Source organism: Hevea brasiliensis, chromosome 3, assembly GCF_030052815.1.
Source record: "Hevea brasiliensis isolate MT/VB/25A 57/8 chromosome 3, ASM3005281v1, whole genome shotgun sequence".
Taxonomy (NCBI): Eukaryota; Viridiplantae; Streptophyta; class Magnoliopsida; order Malpighiales; family Euphorbiaceae; genus Hevea; species Hevea brasiliensis.
The window spans coordinates 24,843,224-24,870,018 of NC_079495.1; the positions used below are offsets into that span (position 1 = coordinate 24,843,224).

General features: G+C 29.0%; 1 pseudogene; it reads left to right on the forward strand.

Annotated features, from left to right (window-relative positions):
* The first annotated feature begins 6,850 nt into the window (after positions 1-6,850).
* Positions 6,851-11,193, forward strand: LOC131178662 (triacylglycerol lipase SDP1-like; annotated as a pseudogene).
* The last annotated feature ends 15,602 nt before the right edge of the window (positions 11,194-26,795 follow it).

Here is a 26,795-nt window from a genome sequence, read left to right on the forward strand (position 1 = left end):
AGCCTAAACACTTAACCTACCCTATGAGGAAGCCAAAGTGCATAGGTGAAAGGTACGCTAGGTGTATTAAAAAGAGAAAAAGATGGAAAGAGGATGCAAACTCAAAAGAAGTGCAAGTATATAGTCAAAAACAAAGGAGTTACCCTTCCAACCCATCAAAAGTAATGAGTTTAGGGGTAAATTACTAAAGGGACATGAATACTAAATGAAGAAAATAATCAAAGAACTCTCAAATTGAGCATCAAGCAAGTATACTTGGTACTAAAACCAAGTTATCAAGAAGAATGCTCCTCCTTTCCATGCAAAAATAAAGAAAAATAAGCCTAGTGTATTTAGAACTTTTGCATAATAGCAATCTTCATACTTGCATTCCCTAAAACCTTTTCATTGGCAGCCGAGTCACTACCCTCTAACCCCATTACAATCCTATTAAAGACTTTTTTATCTTTTGAAAAGTACATGCTACATTAGTGGAGATAAGAAATTGAGTATGCCTATGGGATTGGAGATATATCACCTCATTTCATCACAATCATCCATAATAGAAGCAATTTGAGGTAAGCAAGTGTTTCTCAAATCTATCCTAGTAAAATAGGTTATTTATGACTTATTAACAACCTTGCAAGTGGAATGATTAGTTAAAACTTCATGAGGGGAATGAATTTCTAATAGACAAACATTGATGCCTATATATCTTGAAGGCAGGGAAATTAATATGAGGTTGTAGAGAGTTCAATTTTATATAAGTTAAGTGTTTGGTTGTGTTTCTAAGAAAAATCAAATACCCTAATGAGTTTTCAAAGTTTTATTTAGCTTGAGGATAAACAAAAGTTTAAATTTGAGGGTATTTAATATACTTGTATCATATAGGTATTTTAAGGCACCACTACATTGTATTTCATAGCATTTAGGTAGTTAATTTCATGCATTTTACTTAAGTTCATCAGTTTTTGTTAAGTTTGATAATCTCTACTTAATTTTATATTTTTTGTATTTTTTCATGTGTTTTAATGGAGATCCAAGGCATGGAAGTTAATTAAACAGGTTTAGAAGTCAGAAAAGTCAAGAAGGGATGCTGCACAACATTACACAGATTGTGTAAAGCAGGAGCACACCCCAGTAACCTCCTAGCCAAGGGAATTTGAAGGAGCATGGAAGGACTTCAGTACACAGGTCATGTACTTGACCCCGTGTAACACCTAAGACCCCCGTCTAACTTGCTGTCCTTCCCAAAACACGAAGAACAAAATGGTCCAAAGATTTACATGGCTCAGAGTCGCATAGTGCCACATGGACCGTGTAGCTTGCACTAGACAGACTTATATTTTGACCTAGATTTTGCTGGACTTGTTCTGAATAGACTTCTAAGACTTTTGGAACTCTGGAACATGACCTTTAAGCACCTGATATAAAATACTAGAAGATTGAAATAGGCAAGAGAGTTCACTTTACTTTTAAACCCTAGTTTCCTAAGCAATTTGGAAAGAATCTGCATCAAAGCTCTAGGAGAAGGACTCACAGCTGAAGTTCCACAAGTTCAAGGTTGCAGATCTTTCTTATTGGTTCTTTTATTTTATTTCTTCATATTGCCTTATGTTCTTTTATTTTAATTTAATTATGTTTATTAAACTCACTATGAGTGAGTAATTTGTTTAATTATAGGATTAGGAGAGTAGCACTTTCAATTTCTGTTATGGATTTATACTAAAGTTATTTAATAGATTTGAGTTTTGTTCTTTGATTCAATATTTTGTGTTCTTAATGTGAACTATTTGTTGGTACCCATTTAGTTATGATATAAGATACTAATTGAAGAACTAAAAGGTGAATATTAGTATTAAAAATCAAAATTTTGAACTTAGAAAATCTGACTAAGAGATAGACTGAAATCCTTTGTAGAGTTCCATAATTAATCAAAGAGTTTAAAGGGTTTTAATTAAAATTGATCACCACAAAAGTAGGATTCAAGTTAATGAAAATACACCTTAGGTGCCTTGAGAGAGGACTTATAATATCTTAGGTTTAATTTCTATCAAAGTAGCAATTCTCAATCTGTTAGATAGGTGAGGTTAAGTCCATAATAAAGTTGAAGTGTGAAATCTTAATTTTGGAATTGCTCTAGTTAATTGATTTCTAAATTTAAGTTTATTAGTTTTGTCTTCTTTTATTCTCAACATCCTTAGTTGGTTTAAAATTAAAATTCTCAACATATTCAGTAGTCTAAACAGTCAAAGTTATTGTCTAGCTTGATACTTGTACTTATAAATTTCTCATAAAAAAGATACTATACTCATTACTTTATTACTTATTAACAATCCGTGCACTTGCGAAATTATAAACTAGTAAACAAAAAGTTAGCTATCAAGGAGTTAATTGATTGATAAAGGCTATTAGGTAACTTGAAGCAAGACATGGCATACATGGGCACCACTGTTGCTATTGCCGTTATAAACACTTCTCACCCTCCTTTTGACAACAATTTTTCCTTCCATCCTATTATTTTGTTTTCAATTCTCTTCTTAATGAAGGCAAAGATCTATTGCTTAGATCTTGGAATGTCACCTAAGCCTTAAAAAATGCTTCATAATAGCGTGCTACATGAGCTAATAAACAAGCTTAAAAAGTTGTTATGTTGCAACTCTTTTATTATATAGTATGCCACATATGCTAATAAACGTATTTAAAAAATTATCATGTGGTACATTTTTATATTATCCTTATTTTTAAATTTGTCTATAAAAATTAGGTTATCATATTAACTATTAACTTTATCTAAACCTAAATATTTTTTAAATTTTAATTATTATAATCTTATCTTATCTCAACTATTCAAATCTAAAATTATTTTTAGTATATTTTTTAAGAATTTTTAAATTTTTTTAAGTTTACAACTTCAAATATTATAAAACTATATTCACCATATTATATATCCCTAAAATCAATACTTTTTTAATTAAATTTTTAATTGCATTAAGAAAAGGATGAATTACTTCTTATATATATATATATATATATATATATATATATATATATATATATATATATATATATATATATATGCACACACACTAAAATTTATTTAGAAAATTTAAATATATAATTTTAAAATCATTCCTTATATTTAAAGTACAAGAATTTTAATAATGATATTTTCAAAATCACCAATGTAGCATATGTATTTTCTTTCTACTTTATTTATCCTTTTATTATTATATGTCAAATGATTTAAATACTAATAAAAAATAATCTATTAATCAACTTATTTATTTATTAAAATTGAAATAAAATTATAATTAATTAAACTTTTATAATATAACTATGAAAATATAAAATATAGTAAAATATATATTAAATTATGTTATTAAAATAAAATAATAAATGATTTGTGTAATACACTGATAAATGATGTGTCCCAACCGCAAGTGCACTGGTCGTTCAAGTAGTATAGAAAAAAGATATCGTTTCCACAGAGAGTTGTGTTTTCAATTAAATTTTTGATGTAAAATAAAATATGTTAAAATTATATTTTAATCAAATAAATAAAAGAAATTTGGGAATTTAAAGCATAAGGTGTGAAAATGTAAAACTAAATTCAAACAATGACTAATTTAATAATTTGCAAAATAAAGAAATTGATAATATTAATAATAAAAATTAATAAAATAAGATTAAACTAAACACTCAAAAGTAAAATTCCAAGCAATAATTGATAAAAGAAGATTTTGGAGTTAAGGGTTCATATTTAAGTCATTTTGGGATTTTCCTAACTAGCCCAATCCATTAAATTTATGGGTTTAAAGGATATTAATTTTAAAATCTTTTGAAAACTCTTTCGAGTAAGACAAAGAGTGTCTTAATTAACTTAATCCTACTTTCGTGGAGTTAAAATTAACCAAGTCCCATTAGATTCTTTAATCTATCTATTAAAACCCTCTTAACCCTTAGTCTATTTCTAGATCTAAGTTAATTAAGTTCAATTTCTTGATTAACTATCACTTGATTTTCTCCTTTCGGTGCTTCAACCAAGGATTAAGAACATAACTTAATGGGGCCTTTCATTGAGCATGTGAATAAGCACACAAGAAATAGATTAAACCTTATAAATTTCATTAAATTGGGACTAACCCAGTTCAAATCCACAAAAATAATTAAAATATTATATCCCGTACTTCAGAATCAAATAAAACTACTCACAATCCATGTTTAACACAAGAAATTCTAAATAAAAGAGGAAATAAATCATAAAAATAAACTACAACTAAAGAAAACCGGTTGGAGAAATGTTGAAAATGGTGAAGAAGAGAAGAAGAAGCTGGATTTTGCTTCCCAAGAATGAAAGTCGACTGCTCCTCTGTTTTTCTGGCCCTTTTTTTTGTCTTTCTCTCTTTCTTCCTCTCCCCAAAAATGAGGTAAGGGCACTATTTATACTATCTAACAAATAACCCTAAAATTGGTGTGTTTAAGGAAGGGATTCATGTGTAAAAATTATTCTGCCAACTCATTATGAAGATTTGCACAAGTTGTGTAAGCTTCCTATGCAGATTCTGAGCAAATTTGGTGATTCTAGGTACTTCCCGTGATGTTGCATAAGTGATACATGAGACTGCATAAGTTATGCCGTAGCTTATGCAGTTTTCGACAGATTTAGAGGCTTTCTCCATGAAGCTGCATAAGCAGAGTACGAGACTGCATAAGTTATACAGTTTTTGGCCACTTTGCATTCTTCAACTTTCAAGCTTTGTTTTTGATATCTTTGGCTATAGGAATCACTCCTCATTGGCATAATTTCTTTTTAGTCCCTCAAAAACACCATTTTACCTACAAAACAAAACAAAATCATAAATTAACCCAAAAATTGACAATTATGGAAAACTATCTAAATAATTAATAAAATTGGCTAAAAGTAACTAACAAGTGAATGAAATGGTCATGAAATCTAATCTAAATGACTATGCAAAATGCATGTATCAATAAAATGACTAGTTATTTATTTAAATTAAAACGTATGTTTTGAAAATTTTGAATTTTGATTCGAAATCATGTAGACTTCATTTGGAAAGAAAAATTATTTACAATAAAAGATTTTAAGTAATTTCTCACACAATTATATTATTTTTAGCATAATTTTTATTTCTTTTTTTAAAATAATTTTTTTTAAAGTTAAAAGAATTAAATTCTTTAAACTATTAGGTTTTCAAGTATGTGGATTGACAAAAATAAGAAATAAGGGTTTTTTATTGTTAATGAGTTAAAAAAGAGGATAACCTATAATATAGTCCTTGAGCTTTAAAAGTCACCTACACATTAGTATATGTATTTTTAAAAGCCACCTATTGAAGCCTTAACATTTTAATAAAATAACAACTCAGTTTTACCGTTAGAATCAAGGTTATTTCCCAATTAGTTTTAGCAAAAAATTCTAAAATATCCTCAATTCTGTTTTTAATATGAAATAATTTAATTTATAAAATTTTATTTTTATCAACAAAATAATACTTTAATTTAAATTTTATATTTTTTTAATTAATTACAATTCTTCCCTATATTTTTATAAATTAATTCTTAAATATTATAATTATTTAAAAATAAGTCCTTACTTTATTAAGATAATTTTTAAAAAATAAAACATAATTTAATTTTTTTTTTTTAACTAATGATCATTTATCAGCAAAGCTCCAGCTACAAAACTACCAGGACATGACCCTAGTCATTGCAGATTCCTTTAGCGAGCACAGAGATATTTGTAATAATCCCAATGGTTAACGATGAGCAGAGAACCCATCTGATCCATTATGAGCCTAAAGAGGAAGCTGTCGAGTTTTAAGTTTCTGTCACCAATCCCCACCGCACCGAATTAGCTTGCCCCGACATGGAGAGACGGTATCGACCACTATCATCATCCAACATCATTGAAAAACGCAATTCGCCATCTAGAGAGAGAGAAAGGGGTTGAATTTGTAATTAAAAAATATATAGGATTAATTTGTAAATAATTATAATATTTAAGAATTAATTTATTAAAATAAGTAATTTATTAAAATTTTTAAAGATTTTAAAATAATTAATACATATTTTTAATAATTATAATTTAAATTTAAATTTAAATTTTTTTAATATAATAAAATTCACATTTATTAAATCAATGAATTATTTTATTGCTAAAATAAAATTTAAAGGATTTAGTCATTTCATGTTAAAATTATGTACTATTTTAATTATTTTGTTAAAAGTTAATGTGAAATTAAACTTATTCGAATAGCGGTAGTAATTTGTTAATATTATTAAGTTGGCAAGTATTTAATAGATGACTTTTAAAAGTATAAGAATTAGTATATATATTTTATTAAATTATAAAGATTAAATTATAATTTATTTAAAAAAAATTATAATTTACAATTTTTTTTTAATATTTTCCTTGTTTCATGGTCGCATTTGGAGTGGAATGGTGTCTTGAAAGTGCAAGAAAAGCAAAAGCTGCACAACTACTACTACACAAACAAGCAAAAATAGAAACTTCAGTGGATCTACAAATTATTATTATTATTATTTTATATAAATCCATTCCTCCTTCAATTCGATTGCACGTCTCTCTCTAATACAAAATGACCGCCATCTTTCTGCACGTTCAAAATTTGGTCGCCATATCACTATCTCTCTGTTTCACGTATCCCAAGACTTCCATTCTTCTATTTAATTCCTCTCTCTCTGTATGCCCGCGATTATGCTTCTTTTGCCGGGAATATCCCTTCTGGGTTTTTCCTTTTCTTCAATTTTTGGGGTTGGCTGTTTCTTTCTTTCTTTCTTTTCTGGACGTTGAAAATTTTTCTGATGGTGATATGAAATAGTAATTTGGCAGTTCTTGTTTCTTTTTTTTTGTGTGTTATTTACGTTTGAGGGGTTTTCTTGGCTTGGTTAGCAGGATCTGGGATGGTCAATGCGAGTTGTTGACCCATTTGGCTGCTGAATTTGGAGTACTGTGCCAAATCAAGAGGTTGGATTTTGTTACTTTCATACATGTCTCTCTTATATAAATTTGCATTTTTTTTATTGCTAATCTATTTACTTTCTACCACAAAAGCTTCCTTTTGCCTAGAGCATAGTTAAGAGGCTTTGAGTCCAGTGGTGCAATTATTTTCTCAATTGATTGCTACATATCTAATTTGGAGGAACAAATTCATTCATCTAATTGTCCTTAACTGTTTCAGCTGTCTTGCTTTGTGCATCTTTAAAAAGTTATGAAATTTAGTTTTGTGGTGATCTCTTCATTGTAGTCTCTGAGCCATTTTATTGTTTCATAATATTTGTTCCTATGAGCAAATCTTGTTGTTGAGTTACAGGAATTCAGCAAGATACAATCTTTCTTTAGCCAAGATATGGATATAAGTAATGAGGCCTATGTTGATCCCTTTTCAATTGGACCCTCAACGATCATTGGTAGGACGATTGCTTTCAGAGTGTTATTCTGCAAGTCAATGTCACATTTGAGGCGTAAAATCTATCATGTGTTATGGAATTACTTTCATAGATTTAGAGATGCTTCTGCATCCATATTTTCGTGGTTGCATCCACGGAATCCTCAAGGGATATTGGCCATGGTGACTTTAATTGCTTTTCTTTTGAAACGATACACCATTGTGAAATTGAGGGCTGAAATGGCTTACCGGAGGAAATTTTGGAGGAATATGATGAGAACTGCATTGACATATGAAGAGTGGGCACATGCTGCAAAGATGCTTGACAAAGAGACACCAAAGATGCATGAATCAGACCTTTATGATGAAGAACTAGTGAGAAATAAACTTCAGGAGCTCCGACACCGTCGACAAGAGGATCTCTTAGAGACATCATCTTTTGCATGAGAGCAGATCTGATAAGAAATCTTGGTAATATGTGTAACCCAGAGCTTCATAAGGGTAGGCTTCAAGTGCCCATGCTCATAAAGGAATACATCGATGAGGTCTCAACTCAGCTGAGAATGGTTTGTGATTCAGATTCGGAGGAGCTTAAACTGGAAGAGAAGCTTTCTTTCATGCACGAGACAAGACATGCATTTGGGAGAACAGCTTTGCTTTTGAGTGGTGGTGCTTCCTTGGAGCATTTCATGTGGGTGTGGTTAAAGCACTGGTTGAGCATAAGCTTTTGCCAAGAATAATTGCTGGTTCTAGTGTGGGATCCATTGTGTGTTCTGTTGTTGCCACTAAATCATGGCCAGAGTTACAAAGCTTTTATGAGAATTCTTTGCAATCATTGCAGTTTTTTGATCGGATGGGTGGGCTTCTTAATGTTGTGAAGAGGGTCAGGACACAAGGAGCTATCCATGAAATCCAGCAGTTGCAATGGATGTTAAGGCATCTCACTAGTAATCTTACATTTCAAGAAGCTTATGACATGACAGGTCGAATTCTTGGGATCACAGTTTGCTCCCCTAGAAAGCATGAGCCTCCTAGGTGCCTTAACTACCTTACTTCACCTCATGTTGTTATATGGAGTGCAGTCACTGCTTCTTGTGCCTTTCCTGGCCTTTTTGAAGCCCAGGAACTAATGGCGAAGGACAGGAGTGGGGAAATTGTTCCATATCATCCACCTTTTAATCTGGATCCAGTGGAAGGATCAAGCGCATCTGCACGCCGGTGGAGAGATGGTACCTTGGAAAGTGATTTACCAATGATGCAATTGAAGGAACTGTTCAATGTCAATCATTTTATTGTGAGTCAGGCAAATCCTCACATTGCTCCACTATTGAGAATGAAGGAATTTGTAAGAGCATATGGTGGTAATTTCGCTGCAAAGGTATGTATACATTGCTTCAAATTTACATTGATTTCTCCTTAACCTAATCAGACTTAATTTGCATATCTGCTTGCGTCTGTACTGAAAATCTTCTGAAGTTGATTGTCTCTATTTTTCTTAATTGTCTCAATCCTTTCTATGGAATTGCATCAGTTGAGTTCACTTGTCTGGATTGAGTATGGCTTGAATGTGGTTTTCATATATAAATTATTTACAAAATTGTTTAGTGAATTCCGACATGCCACCCAGCCCATTATTTGTTCCTTGTTCACCACTACTGGTTTTGGTTTTTCATCTTTGTAATCTTGTTTATGATTTCGAGAGCATTTTTATGTGGATGTGAGAAACCATAAGCAGCAAGGCTTAGTACTGAGAGATATAGAGACAAAGCTAGCAGATGACCTTTTCTGCATAACTCGTGTTATTTAAGTAGCAGCCAAGCACTCTTTATGCAGCACCCAACTCATGGCATAAACCTTAATTTTTAATGTTACTGATATAGGAATTAGGATAGATTCACAGCTTAAGACCTTTTCTGTATAGCTATTTTATACTAATTTTTCTGTTTGTTTCTCTTTTAATGCCCTACTGAAATGAAAACTAAGGCATTTTGGTATTTAACTTTGTAGCTTGCTCATCTTACCGAGATGGAGGTAAAACATAGATTCAATCAGGTACTGGAACTTGGTTTTCCATTGAGGGGAGTTGCCAAGCTTTTTGCTCAAGATTGGGAGGGTGATGTCACTGTTGTTATGCCTGCCACTGTCGCTCAGGTATCTACAAAATAAAAGGTTTACTCTAATTGGGCAGCAATCTGAATCATGGATTTAAAGGTTCAAAAATTTGTTAAGCATTTGAAGGTGAATGTAGAAATTGCCAAAATAAAATTTTTCAGCAGTTGACTATTCTTACAAATCCTTGTTTTTTTTTTTGTTTGTAATGTTTTTCTTTAAATTGTCTGTTGTCAATTATTTGTGATGTTTCTGAATACCTCAAGATGAGAATTAAATGACATTTTTTGCTATGCAGATATCAAAAATTATACAAAATCCAACTGATGAGGAGCTTCATAAGGCAATCAGCCAAGGGAGCAGGTGTACATGGGAGAAACTTTCAGCCATAAAAGCTAACTGTGGCATTGAGATCTGTCTTGATGAGTGTGTCGCAATTCTCAACCACATGCGTAGACTCAAAAGGAGTGCTGAGAGGGCTGCTGCTGCTTCTCATGGTCTAGCCACCACAGCTGCCAGCACTGTCAAATTCAGTGCTTCTAAAAGAATTCCATCTTGGAACTGCATTGCTCGAGAGAACTCAACAGGCTCACTGGAAGAAGACCTCACTGATTTTGCTTCAACATTTCATCAAGGTGTTGGTGCATCTGGATGGGAAGCGCCTTCTGGTGGAAATGTGCAGATGCACCGTAACATACATGATGGAAGCGATAGTGAATCTGAAAGTGTAGATGTAAATTCTTGGACGAGATCTGGTGGACCATTGATGAGAACTACTTCTGCAAATCAATTTATTGACTTCGTCCAAAATCTGGATGTTGATACTGAATTGACCGAAGGCTTCATGACTCATCCCAACTCTCCAGGGGCTCAGATGCGAATCCGGGATCCATATAATAAGATGTCCAGGGTGACAACACCAGAGAGAAATTTGGTAAGCGAATTTGAACAGAGGGATTCTAGCAATAGATTGTCTGTGAATAATTCTAGCATTACAGTCACTGAAGATGAAGTTTTGCAGCCTGAAAGGATCCACAATGGGTTTGTGTTGAATGTTGTAAAGAAAGAAAATCTGACATTCTCTAATAGGACTCGGGACTCGGAGAACTACAATTATGAAGTTCCTGAATGTGTTCAGTTCGACTGTCCAGAAAGGGATATGGATGCTAACTCAGCATTTGAATATGCTGGTGATGATGACGACGACAACCATGCCACTGCAACGAACATATCTAACGGAACAGTTTCTGATCCTAGTTCCTAGAACAATTCCTGATTACAAGATGGACAAGAACAAAGTTGTTGGCAGATGGTTAATTTGGAGGAAAATTTAAGTTTTGCTTGACACTGGGTGGAGCTGATTCCACATCACTGGTTTCATCAAAAGCACAGAATGACTAACCATTGCTTAAATATCCAAGGTCACCGTGATTTCGAGTGTTACTGATCCAAAAACAGTGGAGAATCAAGAATGATTCTTTCAACAGCAGAAATATAAGGGAAAATTGAGGAAAAGAGAACGGCTGATAATTTTTGGTACTAGCAAGATCGAATTTGAAATTATTTTGCATGTGGTAAATCATTGTTTGCGTAAACAAATCCTGTACATATACAATGCCATGTAACTTCCATACGTACAGGTCAATGAATAAGGAGAGATTTTTACCGCCAATTTCACTTTTATTTTTCCTGATATTAGGTGAATGATATGTTTTTAGCAAATTAAGCTAAAGTTGCATGTTTTCTTTTAATTATAGAAAACAATGCTTTTTTTTTTAAAGAAAATTATTAAAGAAAATAAATTGGAGTTGATATTTAGTTCTAAAACAAGTGATAAAATGGTATATTTCAAGCAATTTCTAGAATTTGGTTACTAGGCAAATGGGAGTTTGGGAAATGCAACTCTATTTGTTTCTCAAAAAATAATTTGTATATTGAAAATATTTTTAAAAAAATTATAAAAAATTTTTTATTATTTGGTTGCAATATTAAATTGATGTTATATATTTATATTATGTATGTATAAATGTTTTCATATTAAAATTTATAAAATATAAAAAGAAAGTATTTTTTTTTTTAAATTACTTAATTTTTTCATAAAAATATTTTTTAGTAATTTATCTTTCTAAGTACTTAAAATATTGAACAATATAGAAAATATTCTCTGAAACAAATATAGAATTAGGACAATTTATCTTCCACCGAACTTATTAAATCATTTAGAGCATTGTTCTTTTATTTGGTGTATTATTGCTTAAAACTAGCTAGAATTTGCTCCTGTTTTCTCAACGTGACATAAGCCCGTCTCATTATTATAGAATTGGGCCAAGCTCTAATTCAGAGTTATAATTTCCCATGAATTCCACATATGTATATACGAAGAACTTGAAGAGCAAATTGTTGATTTTGTCTGCGGACAATTTGAGAAACAAAACAGCAAATTGTTAAGGGTGTGTGTAATCTCTATCCCCTGTGTGTATTCTCTATGAAAAAGATAAACTTTTGCTTGTGCATAATGTAATACTATATGCTATTTTTTTAGTGTCTTAATATGTGGGACAGATCCTTTGAAATTCTGTATCATCTATAGAGAGTGTGTATATATAAGGACTGCGTACTATCCCATATATGGTTTCTAAATAAAAAAATTTCAAAAAAATAAAAATTAAACAAAAAATAAACAAAAGGTTTGGGGTTGAAAGGGAAGCTTAGCCTGGTGCCTTAAAAAGTAGGCAAGGTTATTATTCAAAGGCTGCCAACTTTCTGAAAGATTAATCGATCATAATAACCTTTTGTTCAAATGTTTCATTTTGTGTTTTGCATAATTGACTTTACGTAGAAAGTTTTGTTTTCAACTTTTTGAAAGATTAATCAATCATACCCCACACTTAATTCACACTTCTTTTTAACAAACCCACTAGTGGATATGCGAATCATCAATTGGTTTGATTGCGAATTGAAAAATTAAATTTTATTTTATGATAAATCAAATCCAACTGAATTAAAGAGATCAATTAAATTAAATCAAATCAAACAAAATAAATTAATATAAAGAATCTGCTTACATTTTTTTTTATTGAAAATAAGATGACATCCCGTTATATTAATTACTGTTAGAATTGGTGACTTGAATTTATCATGGAGAGTTTGTTGTTGGAAATAGTGGCATTTACCAAACTCTTTTAAGATTAAAGAAAATTGTTATATTCCAAATAGAGTATTGGAAATATTACATATTGATTTATTTTAATATAAATTTATATAAGTTATTAAATTATTGTATATATCAAAATAATTAATCAAGTCAATATTATAACTCAACCATTATATTTACTATTTCGTTTGTTTTTATTTCCAACGTGGGATATAGATTCATACACTCTCTTTCCAAGTGCAACTATATAATTGTCACTTAACAATTACACCCCGTTTAGCATGCTAAAATTCAAAATGCATAATTAATTTGTTAATAATTTCTGGGTAGAATTCATTTGTAAATAAGTTTTGTGTTTGGTATACTAAAATTTAAAACATGCATTTGAATTGAATTCCACAAAATCATATCTAAAATAAATGCAGAATTGAAATTTTATTTACATTTATTTTCTAAAATATCCTTGACATACTTATAAAATAAATAATAAATTCATAATTAAATTTATTTTACTTAACATAATAATCTTATATTTGTCTTTTTATTTTTTCTTTCTACATGTTATTTATGATTTTAGTTGTGGAATTTAGATTTTGGAAATTCCATCTATTTTGATAAAATTTGGGATAATTATGTTCAATTTTGCGGAATTCAAATCATAAAATTGATTTTTTTTTCTTCCAAACATAAAATTTTAAATTTGGAAATAAATTCTATAAAATTTTGTGAAATTCATTCATTTCAAATACTATGGGAGTTAGTATTAACTTAGTATGCGCCCAATTTACACAGCCTTATGGCCTGTTAACACCCACAAGCCAAATCAATTCCTGATACCATGTTAAATTTAGAGAGTAGACATATTACAATTTAATTCATTTTAATATGGGTTTATATAAATAATTAAATTGTTTTACACATCAAATGATTAAATTGTTAATATCCCACATCAATTTAGGATAAGGGTAATATAACTCTTATAGAACTCTGAGCACTACTCCCCTCCCCCACCCAACCCCCCTTTCCCCTTGGAGCTGGCTTTTGATAGCGAGTTAGGCTCGATTCATTTTCTTAAGATAGTATTAGGACTTCTCTAATCGATATTAAGCCTCTCATAAGTGTTTCTGTAATACTTCTAATTTTTAAATTTGTTATTTTATAGATAAATATTAGTATTTTATTTTATTAAAAATTTTGAAAAAATATTTGAATTTTTTCGAATTTTGGAAATCGGGTTTGATTTTTCAAAATCAATAAACTTTGTTAATTTTTATGAATTAATTTAAAGATCACATAGCAAAACTAAAAATATATTTAAACTCTACAAATTTTTTTGAGTTTTCAATAATTTTTTCAGAATTTTTGCGCCTTATTTTTTATCCCAAGGCAAAGCAAAAATTTAATTTTGGGTATTCTGAATCGAACCGGCCGAATCAAATCGAACCAAACCGGACTGATCGAATCGAACTGGACCCCTTCTTTTTTTCTCCTTTCTTCTCTCTCCCCGATGCCCCACTTCTCCCTGTTTCTCTCTCCTCTCTCTCCCTCTGCGCCGGCCGCCTCCTCCCCTCCTCTCCCCTCCTCGTGTCGCCAACAACCTTCCCCGCCCCTCCCCTTCGCCGGCTAGCCTCCAGGTCGCAGGAAAACCGCGCCAAAAACTTCCCCTGCGTGCGCGTGCTGCTTTAACTTCCTGGGCAGATTCCGGTCGATCCGGCCACCGATTGGATCGGGTCTTGTTCCAAAACCCATCTACACCTCAAGAGCTTTCTATAGACACCAAGAATATAAAAAACCATCAAGTAGTTTGTCCAATTTTTATCTGGGAAATTTTAGCCCATTTCGATTTTTGGGCTAGATTTCTCGCAAACTGTGAACCCCACGAAAAATCAAAAAGTACTGGAGTGCTCCCCTCGACGAGAGCTTCACGGCAATACCCATTTCAAAATTTCCAGACATCATTTTTCGGTGGGTCCTATGGAACTTCGCGTATTTTTTCGGGCATTAAATGAACTTGATAAATTTCATAAAAATTATATACTAACCCCTGTGTTGTGAAATTCACGTAGGTACGCTCATTACGGGGAAATTCGACAGTTGCTCGGGTCTGCAATTTTAGGCCAGGCAGGTTATCGGAAAAGCTTCAGAATTGGGTTGAGATTATAGGCCCACCATTTTTCAAACGTCCCGGACGCGTGCCAAGGGTCAGAATTGGCATAGGTAAACCAAAACCCTCATTTTTCTTAATTATCTAGGCCTGATTTCTATTAAAAATCTATAAAATATTTGTGGTAGGTTAGAAAATTATAATTCCTTTTGCATTAGCTTAATAATATTGCTAAGGATTGCAGGACAAAATTTTAGAATTTTTAGAGCTCATTTGGATAGTTTTTGCAAAAGGGTTAGTTGTAGGGACTAAATGGTAATTTTTTAAATTGTGGTGGTTGACTGTTTGGATAGGCCCAGGAGGGGCCATGTGATGTGATTGAGTTGTGGTTGTGTGACTTGTGGATATAGAAGTGTTTTGAATCCTTTTACAAGTTAAATAGGTCCTAGATATAGGGGAGATTCTGTCAGATTTTCGACACGACTTAGAGTGTCTTTGGTTCTTTTTAAGCTTGTATTGAATCAATCATATTAAATAATTATAATGAAATTGTCAGGTGAGCCGGGACAGCCTTCCTTCTTCGCCCAGTTGCCACAGTGACCTCGGTTCACGTCTGTGAATAAAATATTAATTTTAATTATAATTTCAATAGTATTATATATTCAGGCATGCCCATGCATCACTTATAAATATATATCTATGTAGTTAAATACTAGGCACATTTTATATTGTATTCTTAATTGATGAAGTGCCATGGATGTTGTTTTATGGTAATTTGAAGCAGTGTGCATGTGTTAGCGTGCGTGTGGTGTGTGGTGTTGGATATGTATAGGACGGGTAGAAGCGGCTGGAGCTTGACTCGCTAGGACCCGATCCTTTTATGGATGAGTCGGGCTAGGCACGGCTCGAGATGATCTCACTGGCCCCCTCATTTGGTCTATTAAGTGAAAGTCCGGCTTGAGATGTACTCGTTGGCAGAAGTTCAATTAAGAGAGTTGTATAGGAGATCAGCTCCCATATATGTACTATTTGTATATTATATGGGTGCGTGAGTGCTCCAAATTACCTTTTTGCTGTTATGATGTGATTTGTATGAAAATTATGAAGGTCTTGTATTCCACTTTTTAAAGCACCGGTCTGGCCCATAGGTTGGGTCGTGACAGTTTCATGTTTGAAGTGTTTGATTCCAAGCGTTATGAGTGTTTAAAATCCCACATAGGTAGAGGTTATGTGTCCCTTATAAAGTTTTGAGCACACTTCCCCTTTGAGCTAGCTTTTTAGAAGTGAATTAAACTAATTAATTTGCCTTAAAAAAATCAACTATCTTTATAAGCATTTATTGTTAGCCAATTTTTTTTTTTTTTTTGTAAGCTGTTTTTGAGAATTAAAAATAAATAAATAAATAAGAGAACCCTGTAGGGTGGTAGTAGAGTAAGTGACACACTTTTGGGTGTATGTAATTTTTTTTTTTTTTTTTAAGTTTAAGCCCAACCACCTTAAATTTTATTTTTTAATTTGTAAATTATTTTCTTAACTACATTTCTTTAATCCAATAAAAATTAATTTTTTTTATTTTAAATTTAATTTTAATTGCAATTCAAATTTAAAATCTCATAATATATCATTCATGCTGCAATCCAAAAATTAAAAAAAATATATATTTTTTTTATTATGGTTTAATTTCAAAAATCAAACTTTATAAATAAGATATTCAATTATAAATATAAGAATAATATATATACACGAATATTCAATAACTTCACATTTTCCAAGCCATAAAATTTCAATGAATATTTAATTTGCTATTAGATAGAGATACATCATCTTTCTTTTCTTTTTTTTTCCCCTTTTTTTCTTCAACATATAAACAATGGCTATATGCAATACATGAGAAGCACTTTAACGGTTGAATATTTGAAATATAAGGCAGAATCCTTGTAATTCAAGTGTGTATACAACAATTTCAGGATTTTCTTTTTTTATTTTTCAAAATCCTGAGTAAAAATGCATGTTGTATCGTGTTGTGGCCGCTGGGCCAGTGGACTCCATATTTCCACAAGCCTAACTAACATCATCTTATCTCCTGCTCAAAAATTCATGCTTTCCAGCCAAGCTCTTCTTGGAAGAATCCGCACTCGCCTTTGCTGGTTTTTTAATTATCAGCTTTAATTAAATAGTAAGGCTTTTTTTTTTAAAAGAAAATTATTACAGAAAATAAATTGGAGTTTGATATTTAGTTATAAAACAAGTACTAAAATGGTATATTTCAAGCAATTTCCATAATTTGGTTAGTAGGCAATTGGGACTTGGGCGAGTTTATTTTTCATCTTATTATCACAAATTCGAATCTTAAATTATAAATGGAAATGTGCCTCAATTTGTTTCCCCAAAAAATAATTTGTATATTGAAAATATTTTTTAATATATATATATATATATATATATATATATATAAGTATTTTCACATTTTAATAAGATTATTAAAATTTATAAAATATAAAAGAGGAAGTCATTTTTTTTTTAAAATGACTTAATTTTTTATAAAAAAAATTTATTAATTTAATTTTTTAAGTATATTTCTGAAACAAATATAGAATTAGGACAATTTATCTTCCACCGAACTTATTAAATCATTTAGAGGATTGTTCTTTTATTTGGTGAATTATTGCTTAAAACTAGCTAGAATTTGCTCCTGTTTTCTCAATATGGCATAATTGGGCAATTTCCATGAATTCCACATATGCATATACAAAGAATTTGAAGAGCAAATTGTTGATTTTGTCTGTGGACAATTTGAGAAACAAAACAGCAAATTGCTAAGGGTGTGTGTCATCTCTATCCCCTGTGTGTATTCTCTAAGAAAAAGCTAAAATTTTGCATGTGCAAAATGTAATACCATGTGCTATTTTTTGAGTGTCTTAACATATGGGACAGATCCTTTGAAATTCTATATCATCAGTAAAGAGTGTGTGTATATAAAATATATATTTAATATATAAGAACTGTGTACTGTCCCATATATGGTTTCTAAATAAAAAATCTAAAAATTAAAATTAAAATTAAACAAAAAATAAACAAAAGATTTGGGATTGAAAGGGAAGCTTCGCCTGGTGCCTTATAAAGTAGGTAAGGTTATTATTCAAAGGCTGCCAACTTTCTAAAAGATTAATTGATTATAATAACCTTTTGTTCAAATGTTTCATTTTGTGTTTTGGATAATTGACTTTACGTAGAAAGTTTTATTTTCAACTTTGTGAAAGATTAATCAATCATACCCCACACTTAATTCACACTTCTTTTTAACAAACCCACTGGTGGATATGCAAATCATCAATTGGTTTGATTGCGAATTGAAAAATTAAATTTTATTTTATGATAAATCAAATCCAACTGAATTAAAGAGACCAATTAAATTAAATCAAATCAAACAAAATAAATTAATATAAAGAATCTGCTTACATTTTTTTTATTGAAAATAAGATGACATCCCGTTATATTAATTACTGTTAGAATTGGTGACTTGAATTTATCATGGAGAGTTTGTGTTGGAAATAGTGGCATTTGACCAAACTCTTTTGAGATTAAAGAAAATTGTTATATTCCAAACAGTTTTTAAATGGTTTTATATATCAAAATAATTAGTCAAGTTAATATTGTAACTTAACCATTATATTTACTATTTCATTTATTTTTATTTCCGGTGGGATATAGATTCCTACGCTCTCTTTTCAAGTACAACTATATGATTATCACTTAATAATTACACCCCATTTAGCATGCTAAAATTCAAAATGTAAAATTAATTTGTTAATGATTTTCAGGTAGAATTTATTTGTAAATAAATTTTATGTTTGGTATACTGAAATTCAAAACATATATTTGAATTGAATTCCACAAAATCATGTTTGGAATAAATGTGGAATTAAAATTTATTTACATTTATTTTCTAAAATATCCTTGACATATTTGTAAAATAAATAATAAATTCATAGTTATATTTAATTTACTTAACATAATAATCTTATATTTGTCTTTAACATAATAATCTTACATTTGTCTTTTTGTTTCTACATGTTATTTATAATTTTAGTTGTGGGATTTAGATTTTGGAAATTACATCTATTTTGATAAATTTTGGGATAACTATGTTCAATTTTGCAGAATTTAAATCATAAAATTGCATTTTTTTTTTCCCTTCTAAACATAAAATTTTGAATTTGAAAATGAATTTTACAAAATTTTGTGAAATTCATTCATTCCAAACACTATATTAGTTAGTATTAACCTAATATAGGCCCAACTTACGCAGCCTTATGGCCTATTAACACCCACAAGCCAAACCAAGTCCTAGTACCATGTTAAATTTGAAGAGTGGACATATTAAAATTTAATTCATTTTAATATAAGTTTATATAAATAATTAAATTATTTTACACATCAAAGATTAAATAGTTAATATCCCACATCAATTTAGGATAAGGATAATGTAACTCTTATAAAACTATGAGCACTCCTCCCCTCCACCACCCAACACCCCCACCCCCACCCCCCTCTCTCCCCCTTATAGCTAGCTTTTGATAGTGAATTAGACTCGATTTATTTTCTTAAGATAGTATTATGACTTCTCTAATCGATATTGACCCTCTTATTAGCGTTTCATGTTCCAATTGTTTGATTCTAAACGTTAAGGGTGTTTAAAATTTCACAGAGGTAGAGGTTATGTGTCCCTTATAAAGTTTTGAGCACTATTCTTTTTTGAGCTAGTTTTTGAAAGCAAGTTAGGCTTATTAATTTTCCTTAAAAAATCAACTATCTTTAGAAGCATTTATTGTTAGCTAATTATCTTTTTTTTTTCTTGTAAGTTGTTTTCGAGAGGTAAAAAAGAAAAATAAGAGAACCCTTGTAGAGTGGCAGTAGAGTAAGTGACACACTTTTGGGTGTATGTAATTTTTTACAATAGAATTTTTTTTTTTTTTTTTTAAGTAAGTTTAAGCCCAACCATCTTAAATTTTATTTTTTAACTTGCAAATTATTTTCTTAACTACATTTCTCTAACCCAATAAAAATTAAATTATTTTTTGATTTTTAAATTTTTTTTAATTGCAATCCAAATTTAAAATCTCATAATATATTATTCATACTGCAATCCAAAAATTAAAAAAATAAATAAAATATTTTCATTATGGTTTAATTTCAAAAATCAAACTTTATAAATAATATATTCAATTATAAATATAAGAATAATATATATATACGAATATTCAATAATTTCACATATTCCAAGCCATAAAATTTCAATAAATATTTAATTTGCTATTAGATAGAGATACATCATCTTTCTTTTCTTTTTTCCTGTTTTTTCCTTCAACATATAAACAATGACCATATGCAATACATGAGAAACACTTTAATGGTTGAATATGCAATTCAAGTGTGTATACAACAATTTCAGGATTTTCTTTTTTTATTTTTCAAAATCCTGAGTGAAAAAGCATGTTGTGTCTGCTGGGCCAGTGCACTCCATATTTCCAAAAGCCTAACTAACATCATCTTATCTCCTGCTCAAAAATTCATGCTTTCCAGCCAAGCTCTTCCTGGAAGAATCCGCACTCGCCTTTGCTGGTTTTTTAATTATCAGCTAAAATAGTGCTGGAATCAGTCATATTTAAAAGGGTAAGGTTAAAAGTTTGAGTCTCAATCAAAATCAATTAGGATAAACTATAATTTAGTTTCTAAGATTTGATAAAATTTATAACTTAGTGTATATATTTTTAAAATCAAGTAATTTAGTTATTGGGATTAGTAAAATGGATAATTTTTTTAATAATTCTCTTTTTTTTTTTTTTATTATAAAAAAAAAAAAAAAAAAAATATAATTATATATATTTATTAATTTAAACAGGTTAATCCCTTTATGGTTTTGTATTATAAGCAATAAATAAAATAGTCCATTGATTTAACTTTTTTAAAATTAATGGACTATTTTGTATATACAATTTAAATCAAAGAACTATTTTATTTATAATACAAAATTTTAGAGATTAAATTGTTTCAATTAAAAAATACAAAATTAAGGATATTTTGGTATTTTTGATATAACTAACGATCAGTTAGATGAAAAATTAAATAAATGAATTAAATTATAGATTTTACCAAATCAAAGAGACAAATTATTTGGTTTAAAAATATATGGACTAAGTTATAAATTTTATCAAATTTCATTCACTAAATTGTAATTTACCCAATCAATTAAATAAAGAAAAAAGTTGTTTTATAAAAAAAAAAATTATCTTTAGGAAGTTGCATGTTATAAACCTTCTGGTTTCACACGTAAATTTCATTTTAAATGTGTTCACAGGCTTTCACAACAAACATTAATTAGATATGCAAATTACAAGATCATCCTATTATTTTAATTATATATCGTCTTTATTTTTTTTTATCTTATTAAAATAATTTCTTATTTTCTCATTTTTAAACAAAAAAAAATAATCTCTCAACAAATAATTTTTTTAAGATTTTTTCTAATTATTTAAGACCTAAAGTATACAAATTAATATTGTTGAAACTAAATATATGAGGCCAAACCATATAATATTTTAGTATAAAATGACTAAAAATATAATAAAATTAATTAAAAGGTAAGAACTATATATTCAATTCACTTTTAAAAATATACATATATATCTTGGTTATAATAATTGAAAGGCTAAAGATTAATTTTCATGCATATGTATTTATCGGGAAATTCAATTTAGCTATTTTTAATTTCTTATTTAATTTAATCTAAAAATTTTAATTTAAGTTTAATTTAATTTAAAAATAATAAAATAATAATTTTATTTTTATTTTTTTTACTTTAATTCAAGAAATCAATGAATTTAACTCAAAAATAAAAAAAAAATCAAATTATATTCTTTAATATTTTCTGTTTATAATTTTTTATTTCTCAAAAACTAAAAACAATTTATTATTTTAATTTTTAAATTTTAGAAAAATTCTTATAAATTTCTTTTCTCTCTCCGAATAATATAAACTATTTATAAAAAAAATAAAGTATAATTGAAAAAAAAATCTTATGTTCTATCAATTTTTCATTAAAAAAAAATTAAATCATTAAACATCAAACAACAAATTACATATAATTACAGTCATCAAAATCAAGCATCACCATAGTTTAATATTGGTAATTATTATAAATTAAAACTAATCGAATCGATAATAAAAAAAAAAATTTAAAATTACTAATTAAACTCATTGATTATATTCTTATTAAAATAATTAAATGTTATTAATAATGGAAATCCCTAATATTCTGCGGATTGATGAGTGTTTCAGAATAACATTGGATCCTAAATCATATTCACAATAAGACAGAGAGACAAAGGAAGAAACATCAATTTCTTACAGATGATTGTAAATGATATTGTTGAAAAAATTAAAAAGAAAAAATAAATAAAAAAAATGTGAGATCACGATTAAAACCATATGCCAATGCTGAAAATGGTAGCAGTGGTCCTATGATGATGCCCACTGACTTTTGGGAAGATTAGGCATTGGTCGGCTGTGTCTTTACACAGCTGAACTGAATTTCTTCTTGTGTATTCTTCCTCTTCTTTGTCCTTTCCCAAGTCCCACTTGTTTGCCTTTTTGATTTTAATTTTTTTTTTAATTTACAATTAAATTTATGAGATATAACAAAATTACTCTAATTTGTTATGCGTAATAATTTCACCTTTAAATTTAAATTCTATTAATAAATTAATTTCTATTGTTAATTGCTTTTTAAATTTAGTCCCTAAAATTTTATTTTATTAATAAAATAGTCTAAATTAATATTTAAATTTTATATTTAAGTAATTATTTATAGAGACTTTATTAATAAAATAAAATGTTATAAATTATTTTATTAATAAAATAAAATTTTATAAACTAAATTATTTTAAATTAAAAAGCACTTAATCATCAATTTAGATAATAATAACTAATTTATTAACAAAATTAAATTTTAAGAATCAAATTGTTATTAAAAACATACCAAGAATTAGTCTATAAGCTTTGTTATATTAAGTTTTCTTTTTTATAATTGATTTTAGCCGAAACTTAAATTCAAAACGTTATATTTTTTAAAATGACTGAGTTAAAGACTTAAAAGTTTTTAAGGTTTAAATTTACTTTTTTTTTTTAATTTGAATATTTGAATAAATAATTTAAAAATATTATTTAATTATTTTAAAAATTATTATTAAAATATATTTAATTTAATTTAAAATAATTTTAATAATTTTATATAATATTATAAAGTGATATTTCTAATAATAACTCAAGTAGTAATAGTAAATAATTATTTATTATTAAATAAATAATTTAATAATAAAATATTTTTATATGCCTATTTGTGATATACTTAATATCTTTCTTATTTTTAAGAATTTTTTATATATCGAAATCAAGAGAAGAATAACTTCAACTTTCTAAAAATAAATAAATAAATAATAAACTTCAACATTGTAATCCCTTTGATTTATTATAATTAATAAGAATCTTTTTATTTTGAATCAGATGAGGCCATTTTTATAAAATTCATTTTTTTAATAAATTAATTTTTTATTAAAAGGAAATATTCTCCAATATAGAATTCTGTCTATTGCACCAAAGAATACTTCATCCTTACTACAAAATTTACAATAAATAAATAAATACAATAATTTCAACAATTCAAAATCAATAAAATCGACAATAACAGATAATTTTAATCCAATATTAGTTGAGAATATCTATATGAATTTTTTTTCACTATTTAATTTTGTTCGAAAATAATTCTGTATTAATATCTAAAAATTAAAAATCTCGTCATAATAATATTTTCCTTCATGTTATTTTAGGTGTCCCATTTTCCTTTCTCATTATTTCCATCACTAATTTATCACACTTTTATATTGCCATTCAATATTTTACTATAGACATTTACTTATGTACTAGCATGCATTTATATGATTGGATTGTATAACAGAGCTCAACGATAAACCTAGAAAGATATGAGCAAAGGATCTTAAACAAGCTAAAAGTTGATATAAAGGACTTAGGTAATTAAAATTGAAAGTTTAGAGGGCAGTGTGCAAAATGTTCTTTAAGGGCAAAATGATTATTTTCAAGGTATGGCTTAAGGACATTTTAGTGATATCTTTTATGAAACTTAGCCCACTAATATTAGGACCATATTCCTTCAAAATGTTTAGAGGTTTTTGAGAGAGTTGGTTTTAAGGCAAAACTAATGGCTTGACTTAGTCAAACTTAGGCCTAGTGCTTTGGTTTTAAGCCTTTTGGCTCATAACCATAGCTACTTTGGTTAGGGCATGACTTGAATCCTTAGTACACATTTAAAATGGATAAAAATAGTTTACAATAAAGCTAGTCAAAGGCTTTGGCCCAAGCCAATTTGGCTAGGCCTTGTCCTAAGCTCTCCATGGGCCTTCCGTGTAGGTCTAGTTTAGGGAGCTAAGTGATTGCATCAAATTATATAGACATTTAAGATTAACATGCATTGCATTTTGTTAGCATTGAGCATCCTTTTATGTTTATTTTTATATGTTTTCATTATTATTTTAGAAAACATATTTATCCAACTCAATTCATTAATTTTTATATTTTATCAGGTGTTTTTATGTGGTTCTAGAATCAAATATGAGTTTGGAAGAGATTTAGAAGTCAAAACGTGAAGAATACAGGGCCAAAAGTAGTACACGGGCTGTGTAACCTGCCCTGTGTAACTTTCTAGACCCTGTGTAACTCTCTGGACTGAAGAAAACTTGAAAATCGAAGTGGCAAAAATTTGCACGGGGCGTGTATCACTACATGGCCCATGTAAAGTCCCCTGACAGCAATTCTAGTACGACTTTTTTTGCTTCCAACTCGACCCGGATGGACTCCTAATGCTTCTAGGACTCTGAAATTAAGGTTTTTACACCAGATATAAATATAACAAGTCAGGAATTAAGGGAGAGAGAATTTACATCCAAGAACAGAATTTACATTCAAGGGGAGCCTATTTACATTCAAGGATGCACATCAACTTCAAGGGAGGCAAAGGAGAAAACAATATTTGCAAGATTTCTTTAAGGTATTTTCAGCTGAAGTTCCAAAAGTCCAAGGCTGCAACTCTCTTTCTGGGTTTTTTCACTCTATTTTCTTATCATGTTTTCTCTTTATCTTTTTATAAACTTGATTGTAAACCATGGGTGAGTAGGTCCTTTATTCTAGGGTTAGGGTGTAGCACTCAATTTTATTATGGATCTGATTTGATTTTATTTAATACATTGTGTATTTTATTCTTTGATTCAATCTCTTGTGATCTTAATAAATGCTATGTGTTGGTACCCACTTAGTATTGATTACATATATTAATTGAAGGACTGAAAGGTGAAGATTAATATTAAAAAATAGGGATTTTGAATCTAGAAAATCTGACCTAGAGATAGGCTAATGACCTTTGTGGAGTTTTAAAATTAATCAAAGATCCTAAAGGGTTTTAATTAATTTAATCACCACGAAAATAAGGTTTATATTAATTAAAATACACCTTGAGTGCCTTGAGAGAGGACTTAAGATAACTTAGGATTAATTTCCATCAAAGTAATAATCTCCCATTTATTGAATGAATCAGATTGATTCTATAATTAATTGAAGTGTGAACTCCTAGCTCTAGAATGTTTTTGTCCATTAGTATTTTATTTTAGTTAATTATTTAAATTTTATTTCTTTTAATTTAGATATAATTATTATTTCTCTATAATTCGATCGTCTAGATAATTAAAATGACTATAGTTTGATACTTAACACGGTCCTAGTGGAAATGATACTCTACTCATCACTTTATTACTTGTTAGCGATTCGTGCACTTACGGTGATTGAAAAACTAGCAAACAAGTTTTTGACATCGTTGCTAGGGACCGGTGCTTGATATTAAACAATTAGTGATTTGATTACTCTAGACATTCTTATTTCTTTTATAGTTTATTTCTTATCTAATTTTATTTTTACTTGTTTTTTTTGTGAGGATCATTAAGATGTTTCACCAACAAATCTTCACAAGCCTTATTCAACAACACAAAGAACCTTTTCACGATGCTTGGAGAAGATTTAATGAATTGGTAGAGAAATTTGCCAATCATAATCTTTCAAATTATAAACTCACTCTCAATTTCTACGATGGTTTGTGTGACACCACTCACCCATCTACAGTGTAGTCGAGTAAAGTATGTCACATCCGGTACCAGAGTATTTTACTTATCTTATTACATTTCCCAAAACTTAATTTACTCATTTAATTGCTTTCATGTAAAGTTTATATCATGAATTGAAATTTGAATTAATTTGAAGTTGCAAAAATTTTACAAAAAATTCAGCAGAGTGCCATCTAAAAATTGAGGAAACAGCTCTTCAAAAACCTGTTAAAAACACTTCCAATATACATATCATATCCGCAACTCCAATAAACCTCAACACAATCTCATCAAATCACAATATTTCAAACTCAATTTCATAATTTCATTCATAACATACTTAAGCTCAATCTCATAAAGAAATACTCATATTTTATTAATTAACACACTTTACAGATAATTTACATGAGTTCATAATTATATGACAAATAAATGTCTAACTACAAAATACACAATACAAAATACAAAATATATGATATAGTCTAGTGTCCTACCCAAAACACTATAGATATGGAGGTGACACCGGACTCTATGCAGATCAGGACTCTCACCCAGTTAGAGGTCTATTGGGCTCTTGCTCGGTATCTCCAGTACCTACGCATGGCAAAAAGCAACGCGCTAAGTAATACAGCTTAGTGGTGCCAATATAAAATAAAAAAATAAACTAAAATAATTGAATATGCAGAAATTGTATTATTATTTTATGCAGATTAAATTCTTAGTAATTAGTTGTAATATTATTCATTTAGTACTTTTTATGTTCATTATTTGGTTATAATTTATTAAGACTTATT